The 22,140-nt window shown below is 37.1% G+C and overlaps 1 long non-coding RNA gene across 2 annotated transcripts in view; it reads left to right on the top strand.

Annotated features, from left to right (window-relative positions):
- LOC121068597 overlaps positions 1-22,140 on the top strand; it is a 104,977-nt gene that overhangs the window by 64,876 nt on the left and 17,961 nt on the right. Inside the window, exons 3-4 of one of the 2 annotated variants that reach the window (XR_005818984.1) lie at positions 3,307-3,707; positions 11,047-11,099. This is a non-coding gene — a long non-coding RNA (uncharacterized LOC121068597). Of the gene's footprint in view, positions 1-3,306; positions 3,708-11,046; positions 11,100-22,140 lie in introns of those variants that run through there. The other variant, XR_005818979.1, reaches the window with a different exon arrangement.

The following is a 22,140-nucleotide window of genomic DNA, read 5'->3' on the forward strand; positions in this document are numbered from 1 at the left end:
AGTAACCCACAGTCAAATACTCCTGCAAAATATTTTCCTCCTTGTGCTGTTTAATGGGTCTAAGGCTTGCTTGGAGAGCTCGCTCGCTTACTTTCGGTCTGTGTTTGCAGTGTTAAATGCTTATTTTGCCAGACTATTTTATTATGAGTATCTGCAAATGATTAGAGATTATCATTGAATGACTGTTATGTGTCTGTTAAGGGAATAGAATTGTTAAAAAGCTCTAATTCTTCTTGTCTTCTATATCTGTAGATTATCTAGTATGCAATCTTTGTTATCTAGTGTGTGATCATTAGGATTTCTTGGACTCTGGATATTTTATTCTGTGACTGTGTGTATGTTAAGTATCCATGTAAAATGGTGAATAAGAAATTGAGTGCTACTGGGAAAAAAAAATGCTAGCCAAGATCATTTAATTACAGCTGTTTATTTTGAAAAGGCTGAAGACCACTGAACAATGTGCTGAATGGAACGAGTAAGAATTGCCACCCTGTGCTTTGCATGTTAAAAGTAATGAGGGCAGTCCAAACAAAATTATTTGCATTCTGTCCGGCTTTGGCTTGAAAACACCATACAGTTCCACAGAATAGCTTAATTGCCTAGTATAGCATAATTGCCAGGCATGGGGAGTAATATAATTTACATGTCTGACCACGCAATGAACCAGGGAAACTGCTCGGTTTTAACAGCTTGGTTTTGAGTTATCTGAGCTTCAGAATCATTACAGTTTTAAATCCCTGTGCTGGTGGCTGCAGCAGTACCTCGTGTTGCATCTTCCTGCATCCTGGCATTATGGACCTGTGGATTTTGTGTGTCCCCCAAACCGTCAAACAGGGGGGAAATGCAGCTTGTGTCTGAGAGGCCCTGCATAGCAGTGGTGTCTGCAGTAGGTCTGTGTCTGCGAGTGATCGGCCCCTTGGCTCTGTCCTGCTGCACCTCAGTCTCTGGGGAAACAGGGTGAGAAAAACTGGGTGTGCGTGCTGGGGAGCGTAGTAACACGCTGCTGCAACTGAGCTGCTGATAATCTAATACAAATTCTGAATCATGGGAAGTTTTAAACAATGCACTGTTATTGACTGCTTGTCAGTAGCAGTTTTGTTATTTATTTCACTGACTTCCCCAGGATGCTCTAAAAAATGAATAGAAAGATACTATTTAGAAATAGTATCTATAGACTATATAGAAAGATACTATACTAGTAGCATTTCAGCCTACTTTGTCAAGTGTAATTGCCATACAGCACTCACCTTTGCCACCTGCAGTGGGAGGTGATTCTCAAAAGTTGGAACAGCAAACGGAAAGGGTTACGTGCTTAGGTAAGGCTGTGTTTGGGAACAAGCTTCTATCTGTCGTGTAGTAGTTTCTTGTGCAATTGTTTATGTTCCTATAATTTCACATTGCTGATGCATCGTCCATTTGCTTCTATTTAAATTTTTGAACAGACACCCTTATTTTGTGATGAGTCTTCTGTTGCTGTATTCAAATATATATGAAGATCAATATGATTAAGAAATAGGTGCCTTAAATTCTGGCATTGAGAATAACAAAAAATTTATTCCAGATTTGAAACATAAATTTTATCTCAGATGGTAACATGCTGTCAGTGTCTCTTTGCATCAGCACTGATTTTGTTTTAATTTTTATTTTTTATTTTTGCATCGCTGTTGTGTTCATCATACCCAACACGTGGTGACAGCTTATATCTATCTTATTATGATCCTGTTATAAACAGGAGAAAGCTTGTCATTTTAATAGTGGGACTAGGCCTCTTATGTTATTAATTTTGTTTGTTGCTTTTTGGGGGATACGGTGGTGGTGTTTAAGTCCAAATTTATCAAAAAAGGAGAGTCGTCTGTGGAATGCAGCATGTTTTGCCTTTAAGGCTTGGGTGGAAAACACAAAGATGAGAATGGAAATAGCCAGAGAAATCCAAGATTCTACCAATAACCAAACCAAAAACTAAACAGTGTGTGTGTTTTGGCATGGTGTGGCTAGTGTCATTTTCACTTATAAAACAAACAAACAAAAAAACCAACATGACTTCCACTGCAAGTACAGAAGGTTGGTTCAGATCCTCCTAGAAACTGCTTTCAGACTTGACTGTCAATTCAGTCTTCGTTTCTGAATCTCATTTATGCACCTTGCTGAGGAAAAAAAAAATCACAGATGCCTATATACAGATTTAATCGGAAGCAGACTTCAGCTGTCAGGTTTACATTTTTTGGCCTGAGTTACAGTTACAGTGGAGTAAAGCTTGCACTTTAGGTCTTACTAAAAGGTAGTTTAAGCTGATAGTGATATTGGCAATGACCCCACTGAATTTTGGATTTATTTTTCTTGTTAAGAGAAAATCACCTTTTAATGTAATTTTATTAGAGACAGATTGCATGACCTAGTGTGTACCTTTTAATACACTATCCACACATTTCTTATTCCATATGCAATACTGAAAACATTGTGGGCATATATGCATTTAAAATGCGTTGAAATGGAATTCAAATTATTTTTTATGTAGACTTCATCTTCTCAGTTAATTCAGTTCAAACACAATTGGTTTTCAATTGCACTAAGGGCATGAATATTCTATGATTTTATTGCCAAAAATTACAGAAAAGGTACTTTGGTGCTTTCTCTAATTGTTGCTAGCAGAGCTTTAACTTTCTGGCAGATAAATCTTGTTTGTAATGATTTTTTTTTTTTTTTCCTTCTCCCCCTCTGGTTGCAGCCTTCAAGAGAACTTTTGGGGACAGGGAGGGGCTTTTTGTTCATTTTTCTTTTTTTTCTCCTTTTTTCTTTTAAGTCTTCATATTGGCTAGGATTTAGTATTTTGACTGCAGGTTTTCCCCATGTGACCCTGTCAGTTTTATATTGGCTGTTGTTTTTTGAATACACTGAGGACGTATCAGATGATAATGATGCAAAATTTTCATCAGTGCTGTCTTTATTCAAATAGTCTTTGCTCTTCTCTTTCCCTGAACTTTTCTTGGATAGCTATAGGCGAATTCATTATCTATTTGCAGTGAATATTCTGTATGCCATCTGTGATGTGAAGGGGGTCAAGTGGGATCGTGTATCAGTTCAGCCTGCCAAGTATTATATCACAAAACAGTATTAGATCCTTTCAAACACAAACAAACAAACCAACAACCAACTAACCAACCAACAAAAAACTTCACCAAATAAATGAAAAGGCTAACAAAAAAACAAAACCCCATACCTGAGGAAGACAGATAGTCATCTACAAAAATGACAATAAATTGCAAATAAATCTTATTCTTTTTTTTTTTTATTTTTTTTCCTCAACAGGTTCACAGTCAGAATGTGAAATTATGTAAAATGGAAACCTGTGAAGAAAGGCACAGATAGCAGTGGAATTAAGTCGTGGATGAATTATTTCCCTTCTTAAGAATCAGCTTTTTAAAACACTATGGTGATTTGGAAAGTCCCAAGAGTGAACTGTGAAGTTTTCTTCATCTCAATCAATGGGTTTCTTAAACATTTCTCCAAATCATTGATGTTCAGAGATGATGTGTGATGGAAAAAACACCCTGTCTGTGTGTTTATAGCCCCTGTTTTTTGGATTAGTTTGCTGTGTTGCTGAACCGATTTTGTTTCAAGGGCAAGGAGTGAATGTGATGGATTTATCTTCAGAGATGAACAAACATGGAAGGAATCCAGTAAGTCACAAACTAGAAGATCAAAAGAAGGTAAGATTGTTTTTAATTGGATTTAATTACGTTGGAACTGCTTGAAAACTCTTTGGTTTTTAGTAAACTGAAAATTAATGTGCTTTTGAGGAAAAAGCATGCCATCATGCAGAAAGTGAACTGCTGTTAGGGGACTGAATTTCTTTATTGTCTGGTAATTTTGTTTCTAATACTGCCTGATTGCGTGGTAATTTGTGTCAAAAGCTCCCTGAATTTGTCTAATTGTTTGGCAAAACTGTTACTCGGTTGCTCTCTATCAATGCTGTGTTATTGCCAGAGACCTGCTGAAATAAGTGTCTGACATCAGCCTGACACTGTTTGAGGTCTTCGTCCTTTACATCTGTGGATAGACCCTTTTTGTTGTGTCCTATCGGTAGTTTTATATATTTTGGTTTTCAGATAATTACTTGTTCAAGTTTCATCCTTTAGTACCCAAGGCAATTTACACATGTAAATTCACATTTCCATAGTATGGAAAATCCTGTAGGAAATCCCGCTTCTGTAACAGACTGTCTCAGAAGATTCCCCTTCCTGGTTCATCTGTTTTACTCAGACTATGGTCTGCAAACTTTTTTATAATGATTATTTCATAATCTCAATCTGATGGTTTTTAACATCTTCATGTCTTTCTTCTATTTTCCCATGCTTTTTTAGTCTTTTGATGTGCCAGCTGAGGGGTTATAGACTCGGTATATGTTCTTCGTGGTGTGCTGGCCTCTAATGGGAGCTCTGCAGCAAGCAGAGAGGTCATTCTGGGGTAGCACTTTGTGGCTGTTGTGCACTTAATACTGGGCCTTAAAATGAGATTTAGTGGCCTTTGAATTACTGCATAGGTTCAATGAGGCTGTTAACATCAAAATAATGTATTAAAGTACATATTATGTGCTTTATTATTACACAGGCTTGTTACAATAAGTGCTGCTGGTTTTGGCATGGAATATTGGTATGAAAGCCACTGTCCAATGTTTCAAATAATTTTGATATTATTTGGGAAAAATAAAAATTGGGGAAATTTATGAGCAGCATAAATGAAATTGTTTTAAGTCCTGGAAAATTAAATACTTGGTTTTAATGCCTTTGAAATTTGTATTTGTTAATCTAAGTCATTCAGTCACAGCTGATAGTCTTTTAAAGAGCGAGTTGCTGGAAATATACCATGATAACACATACAATGAAATTATTGGGAAAATATATTCAGACTTTGAGCAGGCTCTGGGTAATGGAAAAGACACAGAGGTACATGATAGGAGATAACTGGTTTAGAGCATGGGACTTTCTCCAACTCATAATTCCCACCCTTTTGTTGCATAAAAGAAAAGTTGTGATATATTAGGGTTAATCTCGACATCCATTGGACTGCTTTCTGAACCATGGTTATCTGACCTGAAATTAATTATGCTCTAGGGGGTGTGTTTTTCTCTTTTTCTTTTCTTTTTTTATTTATTCTCAAAAGAAAATTTAGTTTTTCATCTCTAAGTGCATTTTGCAGATTCACGTATAGAGGCTGATTCTTCAGATTGCTTAGGAGGAGAAAGATTGTTTCAAAGAGGATCTGTTGTACCTTGAGGTCAATTTTTTCTTTGAGCAAGGATATTTTATCCAGCTGTAGAACTATGAAACAACCACGGAAGACTCTGTAGCTGCTAAAAATGTCTGGTCCTGTGGTGCAGTTCATGCTGAAGAACTGAATTTCATGATCATAAACACAAGTCTGGTTATCTTTCATTACACACAGGAATTCTAACTAGTAATTTGATACGTTTGGTGTGCTAATGCCTGTTTTTTTTTTTTTTTTAATAGGAGGTTACTGTTAGATATTAATAAAATGAGGCTTCAAAAACAATGAGAAACACAAGGCATAGTAGTAATTTGGCTATTTCTTTCCATAGCATTGAATGTAAAGTGTATTTATAAATACTTTAAACAGAAATATGTGAAATAAAACCAGACCAGTTTTGGAAAATATTGTCTGATTCATTGGCTGAAATAGATGCTCTACTGCTGGTCTACCTGGATCAGGCCAGGCAGGAGTCAAGCTGAATCTCTTAGCTTGTGTTCTCATAAATAAAGGAAAGATACTGTGTTCTGAGAAGACTCAACTGTTTTGTTGCTGCAGAAAGTATTGCCGCTGGACTGTTTTTTTTTTTTTTTTTTTTCATGGGGAATTTAGAAAAAAAACCGAAAACACTATGCTAATTAAGGATATAAAACTTTGCAGGTGGTTTAAAAAGTGTAGGCTGTGCTTTGGCATTTAGCTTTTCTAATAAGTTCAAAAGATAGTACAAGCTATATAGTTGCTTTTCTTAGATCTGTAATTGGGCTTAGAGAACTATGTTTATGTAATTTTCATTTTGTTAACTTATGAACAGTCAAGTTTATAGGGCACTCAGATATGTGTCTTATCTCAAAGCACATCAAATGCTAGCACTTGCATTTTAAAGAGGTGCATACTAATTTTATGGCTGCAGAACTATCAAGTTCCTTAGTCTTTCCGTAGCTCCAAGACATAATGTTTTATTGATTTCTGTCAATATTATGCTTGTTTTTGTGGGCCTGGTAGGTGTCTCTGGGCTCCTACTCATGTGTATGAGCCATTACACAAGGCTCAGCCAGGGAGTGAGAGCTTTTGGTGCCTGTGTGGAAACAGTAGTCCAATTTCGGTTGCTGAAGAGTTGAGGAAATAAGGGAGGCAGGCTAACAGTGGGCAGTTCAGAGAGGAAAAAGAGTTCAGGAACATCATAGGAATTCAAATCAATTGATTTCAATACATTACAGGGCTTCCATCTGCAAAATTTTCTACCTGGGAGTGAAACCTCAGGGAATTGGTAATGGGCTGGAATGTGCATGTCTGGGATGTCCATCACCTTTATCTGCTTGAAGACCATGTGTCCACGGTATCTTGGTCCAAAACACGTCCTTCCTCCCTCCCATGCTCCAAGATGGACATTTCGGGTTGAATGCTGTGCTTCTGCATCTAATTGTCATTCCTACAGTGTACTGTAATTTCTTATTTTGAAGGTATGATAATATTCAAGGCTTTGGGACATGAATGCCATTAAGAAGCAAATGCATTTATCACTGTTTACAGTAGGATGTGCAGATACATGATTTCAGTGCACAGTAAATGACAGTGAGAGCTATGAACTACTAGTTCAAATAACAGGTTTCAATATCCAACTTGCTGTAAATAACCATTTTAAAACCCAGAGAAGACTGCTTAATCTGTATTTCATCATCCAGTGGCATTATTCTGTTTTCAAAATCGATGGAAAAATTTGTAGTCTGCTGTTACGTGCAGAGTCTATGCTAGCCAAATCTGTAAAATACATTTCCAGAATTTCCTGTCTACTCTAGTCATTTAATTTTAATATTTTTCCCCCCAAAGAAAGTCCCATTGTGGGCATTTCTTTGACAGACTATCCGGGTTATTTGGCATCTTGGAAAATCACCTGCTTGCTTTAGGCAGGCAAAGCCAAGCCTTTGAACAATGCTGCAGCTGTGGCCTTGTTTAAGTCTGGAGCCTGACGGTGGGAGCCTGAGAGTGCTCTTCACCATGAGCATACAGATATGTGTGAGGCAACATACAGGCAAATAATGCAGGTTGCAATACCCTCAAGTATCATTTATCTACTTGACCTTGTTTAAACCTGTAAAATTGTTTCAGAACTACAGCAACGTACAAAATGGTTCCTGGTGACAATAGTACTTCATCTCTTAAAGATTTGGCACATCTGCTTCATGAGCTAACTAATTTACTGCTTTCTGATGTTCTACATTGTCTAAAGTATTTTAGGGAATACAAACCCTCTGTGCTTCTATCCTAACTCACATCAGATGATGTGTGTCTAGATTCATAGCCCATCGTGCAGAATGCAGCAGTAACGATATTGCAATACTGATAGTTCACAAAGCAGGAATCTTTGCATCTCAGTTTACACCACTCACACCACTGATACACAGCCTACACTTTTGCACATCCAGCATGCTTACTATCCTCAAAGGGATATATTTTTTCCCCTCATATTTTCTTGTAACATCTCTCAAACAAAGCCTAAGCAACGAGAAAGCAAAGTCTGTGTGTCCTGTATATTTGGTCTTTACTCTTGATGTATTTTTAGGGCAGGTGAGTTCTGAGGCCACGGTTCTTCTGTTTAAAGGCCAATTCAAACCTGAATGAAATTGAAGGAAAGTTTAGCAATTCCTGATACCACCTGAATATATACTTTAAAGTTAAATGTGAGAAAGTATAGCAATCTTGGTTACATTATTTCCATCAGTCTTTCTGTATGTAGATGAGCTACTGAGCTCAGAGGATTTTTTAAGAGATACCATGACTCTATTACTGGGCAGTAATTAAACATAATTAATAAGGAGGAATACTGAATAAGCCTTGTCTACTATTGGATGTTTTGGACTGAGTGTGTGCACTGCCCTGTTGTTTTCCCCAGTAGCCATTTGCAGATTAACGAAATGTCCAATAATCAGAGAGCTTTTGGCTGATGTGATATAAAAGGAGTTTACCATCAAAAGCATCAAGCAGTCTTGATATGCAGACCTTTAAAGATCAAATCAAGAGAGGTTTAGAAGGGACAGATGAAATGGGTGTAATCAGCATGTACAACAACTGTTCCTCTATTCCCTGCCTACTTCATCATCGTCAATATTCAACATTTCTGGAAAATTGGATGTCATCGTGGGACAGTTGGGCCACCAGTACAATTTGTTCTCGCAAACATGCTCATACTGCTGTGTCTGCACTCCCCATTTTCATGTCTCTGTTCTCATTTTTATGACTAATGTAGTCAGCCAGCAACTGTTTTTTAACAATAAAAGCATTAAATATTGGGTAGGCCAAGTTTGTTGCTTTTGTTGCTCAGTAGCTTACTTTTGTCTGAGAACCTAGGATCTGGTGGTGTTGCTTCTTCTCTCCCTGAAAAAGTTGATTTCTCCCTTGCTGATTTTACTTCTCTCTCCAAGACAGCTCTGAGTTTTCTCTCCCACCCCCTTTTCCTCACCCAGTCCCTCTTAAACATATACATATATATACATATTTGTGTCTTCTATGTTGTTTTGTCCATCTGCCCATCCATGTCTCTGTCAGGAGATGCTTTGCAAACAACTGCAAGTCAGAAAATCTAGCAAAGAGTCAGAGAACCATTAAGCTCAATGTTCACTGTTATCCCTTATCTCAAAACAGCTGGTGGGTTTTATTTTTCAGGATATATATTCAGGGTTTTAACCAAAATAGTAGGGTGAGGGGATAGGAAGGACTCTTCAGGGTTGGAAGGAGAGGATTGTTCTCTTCTAGTTTTGCTGTTGTTTTTTTTCTTCAATACTTCTGAATTAGGCAAAGATAGGAAGAACCCACCCAGCTGATAAGTAAAAATGGGCTGTGGGAATAAAACTGTGGTTGCTTTCCAAATTCATTGCTAGAGCAGCCTGTCACATATTACATCCTTCTTTCCCTTAGACTGTCTCCCTCCATACACCATGAGTTTTCTGTTTCAAAATTTATGCTAGAAAGACTTGAATTATTTCCTTCACTGTCAAACCTCCCTGGGGCCCCACCACCTGACTCTTGCTGTCTGAAATTGTTCCATGCACTCTGCTGGTGCAGTTGTTCCAATTAAAAAAAATAATCTTTACAGGCTAAGTACATTGTATTAAATATCATTTTATGGAATATGAAACCGATATTTAATAATTCTTAAAGTTCACATCCTCTGAATGCCTACAGTTTTTGTTTCTCGTATTAGAGAGCCATGATGTAAATGAGTACCCATTTCTTTTTCTGCTCTTTTTTTTTTCTTTTTCTTTGCCTTCCCTAACCCACTATCTGCAACAAAGTCTCATTTGCAGAGCAGTATTTTGACCCAATGCTGAAAATAGTTAAGATATTAAGTACTGATTCATTGTTTTTATTAAAAAATACCAACTGATTGTATTTTATATTTTAGGAGTATGTCTTGGTTTCTTAGCCGGTTGCTTTTCTTTCAACTCAACATTATTATCTGTAAGCTGTTGCTGTTAACACATGCCTGAAAGCTGATAAAAACTTGTTTAGGAATACCAGGTAAAGGCTGTACCAGGGTGTCAGCACCGCCTGGCTGGAAGAAGCTCAGCTGCTTTGCAGTTGGTTGTGCTGGCAGATTTTTGCGTAATCAGATAGCTGAAATGAATACTATTTTGTACATACACATACCACATAAATTTTGACATGCGCTACAGAGTGAGAGGAGGAAGGTGGCTTTTTCCTTTGGCTTAGTTACTTTTTTTTTTTTTTTTCCTAAAAGTGATAAAACTACTTACTGGCCTATAGGTCTGCTAGTACTACTAAAGGCAAAATTTACTGTTTCTATCGGTTACTCTTGTATATGCAGTAATAACAACATAGATTTAAGCATCTTCTCTCAAACAGATTTGCCTAATCCAGAGTGAGATACAAGGGCTAGGAAGCAGAAAACAATGAAATTTGTGGAGGCAATATCTCATGATTACACGGTTTGCTGTGGGAAACCTTGATGGTTACAAATTATCAGTAATGTTTTCATTTGTCAATTATATATATAAAAAAAGAAATGCTAGAGGCTTTCCACTATAAATCCTGTTTTTTGATTGCTGTTCCCCCTACATTTTCCAAAGAAAGCTCTTAGCCTCAGGACAAAACAGTTGAAGTGATACTAAATAGCTAAGCTAGTAAATAAGCTAGTAAATAAAATCACATGGCTTTTTTCTGCTGTTTCTCTGCAAGGACATTGCAAAATAAGGAAATCACCATAGTAGATAGTATTTTATTGTTCTTACTGTTATTATTTTTAAGAAGTGTTACTGAATTATATTTGCTTAGCTGGTAATGGTTGGTTGCAAGCAATATTTGTCTTGAAATTGTCTGTTGCTCTTTGAGTATGAAATGCCAATTAGGAAAGGGTTGGGCTGCTGAAACAGCGTGCGACCCAGTCCTATGTTTTCCTTCTGAAGAAGGAGCATGAGCTTGAGAAGCAGTTGCATAGAGGTTCTCCATCATTGCTGAGGCTCCTACTTGATACCTTGTCTTGCACTGTGACATTGGGGATGTTTATCATACAACTGCATGGAGATCATACCTTCAAAAACTTCTTTTGAGGCTTTTGCAGTCTGAAGCAAGAGCTTAAAAGTAAGTATGGTCCTATAATGTGTGTTAGGGAGTCAACTATCCTGCTTGCCAACTTTATTTAAGTATTTTATTAAATCTTGTGGATGATCCTGTATCAAAGTGGGCATTCAGGGTAAAAACCTATTTTCATGTCCCCCTTTCCATGAATTTTGAACTTTCCATGGGATTGCTTTCTACTTTAAACAGGCTCTGTACAACAAAGACTTAAAAAACTAAGAGCCAGAATTCCTCTCAAAACATTGGAAAAAGTAGAAATAATGTCAACTTTCTTCCTATCCCAGTTCCAGACTACAGTTTGAATGTCTGAATGACCAAGAAGGGAAAATTAATTAATTAAATAAATCGCCAGAATAATATTGATCTGAATGTATCTAACAACACTTGTTTGTTTGTTTGATAATTGTTCTACTTATATGTTAAGCGAAGGTTACCACTGTGCTTATGAAGGGGTTCGGAAAAGTAGTTGCTGTCACCATGTTTGTTTAACTACTTTATCTAAATCATTCTGTGCTGTTACCTTGAGATTTTAACCGGATCCTAGGATCCAGTGCAGGTCAAGGATTCTGCACCCTGTCAGGTATCTCTGCATTCCTGCGGTGCAATTGAAGCATTGCAAGTGCCGTAGAATCATAGAATCTGGGTCTCATGGATTGCAGTCTCATCTAGTTTCTTCTCTAATTCCCCCAAAACTGTTATTGTTGAAATTGTAAGAAGCAGAATCTTCTACTGTTGCTGTATCAGAAGAAATAAAGCTGTGAGGGAATGTACTGCAATCTGCCTTTGTGGGATATAAAGACCTTCTTTAGACTGCATTTTATATGTGCTAAAGCAAAAGTCTCTTGTGAGACTCTGTTGTGTGCCTGCTTGTAAAGCAGAGCTTTAAAAACCTTTTACATTTGTTCTAGACAGGTCTAGCCTTAAGCAATGTATGAGAGAACACCTCTATCTGCTGTTGTGTTTTTTTAGCTCCTGACTAGAAACATCTAGTGGAATTACTGACTGATTACCAACAGCAATTAATAGTCTCACATCAAACCAGATCTCGTTTTCCTGGATGCAGTGTGTAAATACACGCTATGAATCAAGAGAATGAGAAAAGGTTGACAAAGCTTGGTACATTTGCAGAAGTGATGCACAGAAAAGTTTAAAGCCTAGAAGCCTAACTTCCTTAAATGAGTTTTCTAGATTTGTATTTATTTATTTATTTATTTATGTTTACTGAAGGAAATGCATGTGGAGAAAAGAAAAAGCAACCCGCAGAGTGGTTCATTGCTGAAGCCACATTTGTAATAATATGGGCAGCCCTTAAATGCAGCTCTCTTGAGTCTGGATGTTGTCACAGAGTGGAAGGCTATACTTTGTTATACCTTGAACTTAAGAGTGCATTCCTGCTGCATACCAATTAAAGGATACTGCTGGGAGATTTTCTGTTTCTGTTTTTTATTTTTCAGTGCTTATGTACTGGTATTAGCTTTTCACCTGTGCTGAAATACAAAAGAATTCAAAGGTAGGAAGGAACTTTGGAAATGGTTAGAAATTTCTTTTTAGTGCAAAATTCCTTTTTTTTTTTTTTCTCTTTCTTTCTCTCACAGCTGCTTACCAGCAAGCACAAACATATCCATGTTGATTTGAATATAAACGTGTATATATACAAACTAGCATAGTTCTACTCTATGTTTGATGCAGTAAATGAACAAAGCTTCTTTGCTAAAAGAAAAGAAGAAGCTGATAGAGCTACTGAGCTTAATAGCAATATATTCCCTCTACGTGACAGTTGCATTTTGGGAGGAGGGAGAACAAAGCAAAGGAAACCCTTCCACACACAGAACAATCTTTCAGGGTACTTCCATGTTAATAAACAGAACCTTAGAGTGTTACTTTGTTTGTCTGTAGTATCTTTAGATGTAATAAATTTTTGTCCCATGAGGCACTGCTGCATGGAAAACCCATACAGTTTTTAATATTAAAATTTCTTGATATCTTCTAGAATGGTCAGGATCAGGCACAGCTATTTCCATTAATGGCACTTTCACCTGAGTGACTGAACGTGGGGAGAGGGACAGCCCCTGGCACCCAGGGCATTACCTGAAGCTATGGTGCAGGGCAACTGCTGTTCCAGTTTAACGTTATCCTTCTGGAAGGGAAAATAGGCCTGTGGTTGAAATGCAAGTCAGCAGGCTGTCTTTATAGGTTGGGCTCTTGATATTGTTTTTTGTGTGCTCCTTTCTTTTTGTTGTTGCTACTGCTGTTGTTTTCTCCTTGCTGTCAGGTGTATTCTCCTTACCTGTCATCTTCCTGCTATCCTTGCCACATGTTTTTTGCCCTCTATCTCTTTGTCTTCAATTTCCCTCTCCCCTTGCTCAAGTTAACTCTGCTTATCATTTTGTTTTCAGCATGCATGCACACTTACATATACAGAAGTGTGAATGTATACGTGTACACATTCATAATTACATATATGAGTATTTTGAGTGAGTATATAAACATGTGAGCATATAAACATGTAATATGAACAATCATGTATGGGACAATCTCCAGTGTAATCATACATTAAAATGTTTTGTTTCCTCTATATTCCATTTGTTTCTTGATTATTTATTTATTTATTAATTTTATTTCTGGAAAATAGTGTCCTTAGGTCAGAGGTTTTGTAACCCTATATACATATATATATTTATATATATATATAAAATTGTCTGGTGCAAACACTATGTCCATAATTTGTCATTTGGAAGGGCTGATTTCCATCAAGTGCTCTTTTTGGCTCAATCCCAGAGGTCAGATTACTTTGTATTTATTGTTGGCATCATAAATGAGAACCAAAGGAGAGTACAACACACAAATGTAATAACCTCTAGAACTCCAGTGAGTATCTACAAAGCACTAATATATGTTGTACCCAGTGATGGACATGATTTTAAACAGATTCTACTATGGTTACTACAAAATTTGCTTTGATATCTTGAAGATATTTCTTACTTGATGTATGGTGATTGAGGTACATACTGACTTCTTGATGGATGATGATCTTTCTCTTTTTTTCTTTTTTTCCCTAAGTATGCTGACTTAAACAAAAATTACTTTAAACAACTGTCACTTTTAACTTTGAGGTAACAGATCACTATTGAAGCCAAAAATTCTATAAGATGGTTATTTAGCTTGCTTGAATCTACTGTGTTCAGAGTAGACCAATTGCTTCTTTGTGAAACGCCATCTCTGTCTGTGTTATGCAATAGCTTATTAATAATTTAAATATGTCTGTTGCTGTATTACAGTTGCTGCTGTATCCCTTTAGGAAGGATGATGTAAGTAAAGCTTGAGGCAGAAAGGCTAAAGGTCTGCTTCTCTTCTAGCTTCATCGTTTTTTTTCATACCCTCAGGGAAGTTGCTTAAACTTGGTTTTACCCATCTGTAAAATTAAAAGATCTGAATCACTGACCATTGATTTTTCTCAGAGCATTAAGATCCTCATCTTGAAGGCCAAATATCCTTGGCTAGTATTTAAAATAAATACACTGCAGGTACAGCTATTTATTCACTTTGTAGCAGAATAAAGGAATCTTGGTCATGAATCGGAATAGACTTGTGCTGGTGCTATATGAACACAGAACAAAAAGACTTTGTCTGGCTTAAAAACCTTACAGTTTGCTGGTCACTCCCCTTGATTCCACTCTTGGTTTTAGTACCCAACAGTAGAATACACCTTTTTATGGATAGAATATGTTGTCTGTACAAAATCACCCATCATTGAGGCACTAGGTTGTACTATGAGTGGGAGAGAAGGGAGAGGTTTGTGTACACAAAGGAAGAACTACACAGGCTTTGTCTTTCTGATATGCTCACCAAAAAAAAAAAAATATAGTGCCTTGGCTGTTAATACATTACATCTATATTTTCTTCTAATTTCCTGATTTTTTCCCCACTGTAGTCATCTAAATGTCATCTCAGAATTTCAATGGTCTGTTTGGCTGTGCGTTAAGCAGAGACTATGTTCTTAATTCATACAGTTTATTACGTAACTAAAGTAGATGTCACTTTCCTGTCATTGTCAACTGTCACATGACTACTTACAATGCCAGTTACTCATTCTATTTATTTCCAAATGGCCATTTAAAGAAACCATATAAGAGGAAGAGATTTAAATGGATCAGTTGGGGAGATGGAAGAAAGAGGTTAATAGAAGAAAATTACAGAATTTTCCAAACGTTTTTCTATGCCAGTCTAGACAACTGGGATTTTGTTCTTTTCTGAAAGTAGAAGGAGCTGGTAACAACGTGCTCTGGAGTAGCATCAGTCTGGGTGTAAAAAGAGATTTCTGGCTCAAAATCTCCAGGAGCTCCCTTAAATATGTACCAGTAATGCAAGATGATTTGCAGAATTGTGCAACCCACAAAGAATAAATAAACGATGCATAAAAACAGCACTCAGAAGTCAAAGCTGTCTGTTAAGGAGTTTACTTTGGTGCTTAACTGACATCTCTTGGAAAAAAAAGACTTCAATATTCTACGCTATCCCATGCTTGACAGTAATGAGCTAAAATGATATGTAAACATTATAAACAAAGATGATCCCAAGAGCAAAATTCCTGAGTGGATCTGTATTTCAAAAGTGCCAAAGAGTGATTATGGAGATCTCAGAGCTGATTTTAGCCCATCATAAGAGAAATAGTGAATATCTTCTGCTTTGCTCCCACCCCCTCCTCCCTAGTGTTTTTTGTTCACTTTAGTTTTGTGTTGTTATAAATAAACTATTAAGCATAAAAAGAGTTGCAAAACACCTTTAACAGTAGTTAGCCTTTTTTCTTGCCCTTTACTTATTTGTTTATATCAATAAAATGATGAAAGGAAATAAAGTCATTCTTCCACAATGTGTGTCTAATAACTGTAGCCAATACAAATTTGATCTGTCAAAAATCTTGTTGTGTTATCTTGATATGTCAGTTCATGGCACAGCTAGAAAGAAAGGCGGAGTTGTCATTTGTTAGCAGAACAGCTGGCGTAACAGACTGGAAGTTGTGTTCTCCAGGAATTAATTTTTTACCAAGGTAAGTTCAGTCACTGGTTTTAAACTGTTAATTTTACAGCTCAGGCTGTGCTGCTTGCCTGCGTAACAGTACAGTTTCAGAAGAGGTAAAAGGAAAACCATGAAGCATATGTTGGTGTGTGGGGGGGTGGGGTTTGCCTTTTTTTATTTTTATTTTCTTCCCCTGTAAAGGAGGGTTCTCAGACTGAGGTTGATTGCTCTGACAGCTGCCCAGGGAAACCAGAGACTCTCCTGTATGGGAATCAGAATGTGTATGCTATATATTTGTTTAGTTTTTCTCATGTATTTATTCTCTTTCTTAGCAGGATTTTTCTTAACAAAACAACAAATGAAACCTCATTGGGGAAGGGGAGGTGGGGTGAATCCCTTACTGCTATTTACTATTTGCAAAATATACTCGTTTGTTCCTTTCATGAGATACTGCTTAAGAAGATGTAATCTGAGTATGTTAAATTCCATTTTTTTTTTCCTTTCTTTAATGCAGCATATGTTTAGGAATGCTGTGGAGATAATATTCCTACAAGTGCAGTACTTGAATCTAAAGCGTTGAAATGAAGAAAAAAAGAATGAAGGGGTGGGAGTTGTGCATGGCAAAAGCCTTTTTATATTTGAATATTTATTTCTCTGGGTGTTTTTAGCAACGTTTAAAATTTTTAGCTTTTAATACCATGTGTGGTGATTGCATGCACAGGGAAGGATTCTTTATGTTTGCAAGGTACTATGTGACTGTCTTAGTACTGTACCTATAAACACATCCTGGTAAGTGTTCCAGGCATGTGTCATGAATGTTTGTCACAACATATTTCTTCTAGTAAATTATGCTGTGACCCAGTTCTCAAAATCAAACCAGTAGCTCTGTATGGACTCTTTAAAGAGGTGTAGTATTGGTGGCAGTGTCATGGTTAAGTTGTGTTTAGGTTTATACTATATATTTCATGGTAATACTCTAAAGCTATCATTATCCAGACCTCTTAAATAGCAGTGGGAATCTTTCCAGTGATGTTGGCAGGCTTTCTGCAAAGCCTTTAAATTTTTTGAGGGTTGCTCTATTTTTTGATGTAACATCTTCTTGCAAAAAATGTACTAAAATTTTAAAGAAAAAAGCCCTTAATATCGATCTTTTTTGGGAAAGAAATAATACATGGTTACTTGCAACTGGTAAGAATTGCAGTCATCATCAGCTGCATTTTTGTCCATGCATACAGGTTGTGACAAAACTGGGGCCCTGGGGTCACATTCAATAAGTTCACTATCTGTAGCTGTTGGCCTTATTGAGAATAATCTAGTCAGTTTGCCAAGCAAATTGCCCAAGTTTTCCCAAAGTTGCCCAAGGCCCATCTGAGTCTACACACTGTGTCATCTATCGGAGAGCAGCAGTTCAGTGGAAAAAATTCCCCATAATGAACCCAAAAAAACAGCCATCCAAAAGCTTCTAAGAGGGTTCCTTCCTGGCTCTCTTATTGAGGCAACAATGCAGACTGCTTTAAAAGTAAGATTAAAGCTATTCCAAATAGTGTTTTGTTTGAATGAGGCCCCTAAATGAGGCTGAATCTTCAGAGGTTGGTTGAATTGTATCTAATATCATTTGGATTAAACACTGACTCTTTCATAGGAAACATTAAAATGCCCCCAAATTCTTAATAAAATTTAGCTTATTTTAAAATTTGTTTGACAGGAGATCCAAGTTGAACTGGTACTTTAGCCACAGGATGATATTTGGATTTTACTTAAGTATTATTTCTTATGCAGTGATATTCCTTTTGGAAACTGGACATGTTTCTTTAGATCCATGTTTCCAGAGTTTCGTAGCTCATGCTTTAAGGATAGACTGCACCCAGCCTGCTTTGATAAAAAGAATATCCATTAGCTAAAGTGGAGGGGTGGATGTAGGTCCAGGGGTTAGAAGTATTCTTCCAAATGTGGCACTGGTACAAGTTCCCCAGAGCAGTGGCCATGATACCGAGTCTGCCAGAATTCAAGAAGTGTTTGGACAATGCTCTCAGGAAAAGGGATGGTCCTGGGTGAAGCCAGGAGTTGGACCTGGCAGAGAAGGACCTGTGAGTCCTGGTTGATAGGCAGCTGAATATGAGCCAGCAGTGTGCTCAGGTGGCCAAGAAGGCCAACAGCATCCTGGCCTGTATAAGAAGCAGTGTGGCCAGCAGGTCTAGGGAAGTGATTGTCCCCCTGTACTCGGCTTTGGTGAGGCCGCACCTCGAGTACTGTGTTCAGTTTTGTGCTCCTCACTACAAGAAGGACATGGAGGTGCTCGAGAGAGTCAAGAGAAGGGCGACAAAGCTGGTGAGGGGTCTGGAGAACAAGTCTTACGAGGAGCGGCTGAGGGAGCTGGGCTTGTTCAGCCTGGAGAAGAGGAGGCTCAGGGGAGACCTTATCGCTCTCTACAGTTACCTTAAAGGAGGCTGTAGTGAGGTGGGGATTGGTCTGTTCTCCCACGTGCCTGGTGACAGGACGAGGGGGAATGGGCGAAAGTTGCGACAGGGGAGTTTTAGGTTGGATGTTAGGAAGTACTTCTTTACCGAAAGGGTTATTAAGCATTGGAACGGGCTGCCCAGGGAGGTGGTGGAGTCACCATCCCTGGAGGTCTTTAAAAGACGTTTAGATGTAGAGCTTAGTGATATGGTTTAGTGGAGGACTTGTTAGTGTTAGGTTGGAGGTTGGACTGGTGACAACAGATTGTCTTCCTTGAATGAAATTCTGCAAAAAGTGTCATTTAATGTGTATTTAATGTGTTTATCTACATCCTGGAATTTTCGAATTAGCTTTTACCGTTTTCTTTATATTCTTGGCACAAATAAAGACGTATCTCATTATCTGGTTTGAATAAAATTTTTATGGCAGGATCATGAAAATAAATATGTTTTAAGAAGCAACAGATACTTGGTTTTCCTTGCAGCTTATAGTTTGTTTGCTTTTCTTGTTTTTTAATAACTGATGTCTATAAATAAACTTAAAAAAAAAGAAAAGAGGAAAAGAGAAAAGCTTGCAGTATTGCAGTATTGATTTTAACCAGTAATGATGATATTGTCGAAAATAACTTTTGGTATACAGTATCCCCATTGTTCAGTACTTTGACAGACATGATTTGACAAATAAAATGTGTGGCTTTTCTTTCAAAGGATAGGAAGACATATATATAGAGGAAGAGTTAGATTTTGTACTCATAGACTCTATAAATGAAAAGTTAAAGTAATAGGGATAAAAGTAGTACCTGCGAGTCTGTGCAGTGCAGTATCTTGTGTGACTTAGGACATGGATAGAAAGGGAAATGCTAGAAATGCCTGTATGCTCCCACCATAGCCCAAACACACCAAAATTGCTGTAATTGTGATAACAGTTGTGACCTAAGCTTGTCAAATATAAATATTTGGCTTACTCTTGCTCATCTCAGGAGTATGTCTTTTTTTTTTTTTTTTTTCACATTCTATATTCTTTCTCTCTCTCTCTCTTTTATTATTATTATTATTATTATTATTATTATTATTATTATTATCATCATCATCATCTTCTTTTTCCTGTAGCCCCTCCCATCCTCTTCCTCCCCATGGTATTTTATCACAAACTCAAGCTGCAAGTTCTTTGGGACAGTGACTTCATTTTTACAGCACATCCATACAGTGCTTGTTTAAACTAAGCATTCAACATAATGTTTCACGTCTAGGTTATTTATCCTAGTTTTGTGAAAGTTTAGAGAATAGGCGTGTTTTTGGTGGTGGTGGTGGTGGCAGTGGTGGTTGTTCTTGTTTTTTCTAATGCTGCTAAGAGTGTACAGGTGGATCTGGCCCATTCATTGCTATAACTCAGGGTGGAGATCCTCCTACTTTAGTGCTGTCATTTTTCAGGCAGACACCGCTAGATGTTTGCGTGCCATATGCAAATACTTCTCTTTGGCCTGGCCTTGCCAGCAGCTGCCCCAGGGAAGAATAAGTAATTACCAGCAATCTTCTTCTTCTTATTTTTTCCCATAGTAATTTATATTCAGGAAGCTCTTTTGGAGTTATAGTCAGGGCTAGAAAGTCCCATGGTGGTAGATACTTTTTGTATACATACAAATCATAGTCTGAAATGAAAAAAAATGCAGTCTACACAAAAGTGAGCAGCATATTTCTGAGTGGTTAATCTACTTGAAGAGCTTTCCAATATCAGGCATCTTTGTTTTATTTGCCCCCACTAAACACAGGTACATATGCTCGTAAGTGTCCTGAATAAAATGTGGAATTTGAAGGCTGTAAATCTAACAGTAAACTAGATATGCTTTAGTGTATTTTTAGTGTTAGAACAACTTTACAATTAAAATTATGTCAGAGATTTAGAATGCTACAGAATGATAGAATTTGATGGTGTTAGTGCATGTGCATGTGTAGCTGTGCTTTCTTTTAGAGACATGGTCAAAGTAATGTAGCAGAAAAGTCAGTTTTCTCTGGGGAAGAAAAGATGTCATGTTCAAGACTTGATCTTACCAGATTCGTTTTCACTGGTTATTTCAAAGGCTTGCCTGAATATTTTTAGCACTTCCTCTATGTGTTTTAAATAAAACAAGTGCTTAATGAGTGGCAATTAATGTTTTTGTTTTATTTTTCCTTTCACATTTTTTTGAGGAACTCCTTAGTATCTACTTTTTGTCCTATGTTGCACAAAAAAATGTAATGACATTTCCTATGAGGATCTAACATTAGATAACCTATTCAGTTACAGAATAGATTTTGTTGGTTTTGCTTCCAAAGAAATAAATGTACTGAGGTGTCATATCTAAATTAAATATCCTCTTTCATGTTTGCTAACTGTAGTGCTCTTAGTTCATTTTAAGATGTCATAAAAAATATTATTTCTCTTCCTTTTCCCCTGACTTAAGTTAGGATAGGTGGTGATGATGTTTATACAGGAATAGGCTTCTTGAAAGAGAAAACGGTAAACCCAGGAAGGCTTAACTGCCTTTTTATTATTTGCATTTCGCCAGTAGTGTTTGTCTTACGTTGATATCTAGAAGCCTCTATCTGAAGCCAGACCACATTGTGCTTGCCACCATACAAAATTATATGGAAAAATGATTTCTGCACTGAAATCAGTACATCAGGCCAAAATCTGTGTGGGCAGACTGTAAAGACAAAATTCATGTCTATGATTCCTTGGTATCATTTTTTTTTCTTTTTCTTTCTTTGTTTTTTTTTTTTTTTTTTTTTCTTCAGGTAATGGATTGTTTCAGCCATGATTCAAAAGGGTGGCCGTAGTCATAATTTGTCTGATAAATGAAAATGCAAGGGGCCTTTGGGCATTCCTGGCTTTCCAAACAGTAACCATGAGATTCTTGAGCTAAGAGGGAAGGGAGGAGGGAAGGAAAACTTCCAGATGTTGTGAAAAGACAACATATTTGAATCTACTGAAAATGACCTTTTCTTTTAATGTAGTACAGGGTATTGTTTGATGGCTGGACCTCATCCTCATGATATTTTGTCACAATTAAAGTGATGTCTGTTAGACTATCAGCAGGTTTGATGAACTTCTCTCTGCACAAATAGGCAGTTCTTATGTTTGAAGTGGGATGAGCCCTGAGTTAGATGCAAGTATAGAAGTTCAAGTGAAATAAAAGTTTTATAGTTAATAGGAACAAGCAGCGATGTTATGCGCTCTCAGCGTAATAGTTTATATAGCAAGAGAGAACCATCTTGACATCAGTTATATTATTATCTTATAGGTGTTTCTAGTGAAGATTTCTGATTCCTCATCATTTTATGGTGCGTATAGTCTCAAAACCTTAATTTAATTTGGAAAACAGCATTTTGTTTTATTTTTTTGTTCTTTTTTTTTTTTTTTTAAGGAAGAATTTTGGTGGCTTGGACTTGCAGCAACTTTGGTCAACAAATATTTCTTACACCATTGTTGCCATGTTTCCTTCTCACTGTTCTGAAGACTGGCAAATGAAGTCATAATGTTGAGTAGCAAATCATGTGCAGTTGAATTCAGTGCTGATCAGGACAAAAGGATCACGTGTAGGTTAGATCACAGCGCGGTTTGGATGATCAACTGCTTGTGAGAGAATCTGCCCCGATAACAGAAGACAGAGAAGCCATTATAGTTATCCTTGCTTGCAAGTGGCTGCATCTTTGCTACTGCAGTGTGCTACTACAGTTTGTGTGACTATTTATGGTTGTACAAATACAAATTAAACTATCTTTACTGATTGGGGCTTAAGTGTTGTTATACTTAGTGGCTCCTAAATCAATT

This window comes from Cygnus olor, chromosome 1 (genome assembly GCF_009769625.2).
Source record: "Cygnus olor isolate bCygOlo1 chromosome 1, bCygOlo1.pri.v2, whole genome shotgun sequence".
NCBI classification, from domain to species: Eukaryota; Metazoa; Chordata; class Aves; order Anseriformes; family Anatidae; genus Cygnus; species Cygnus olor.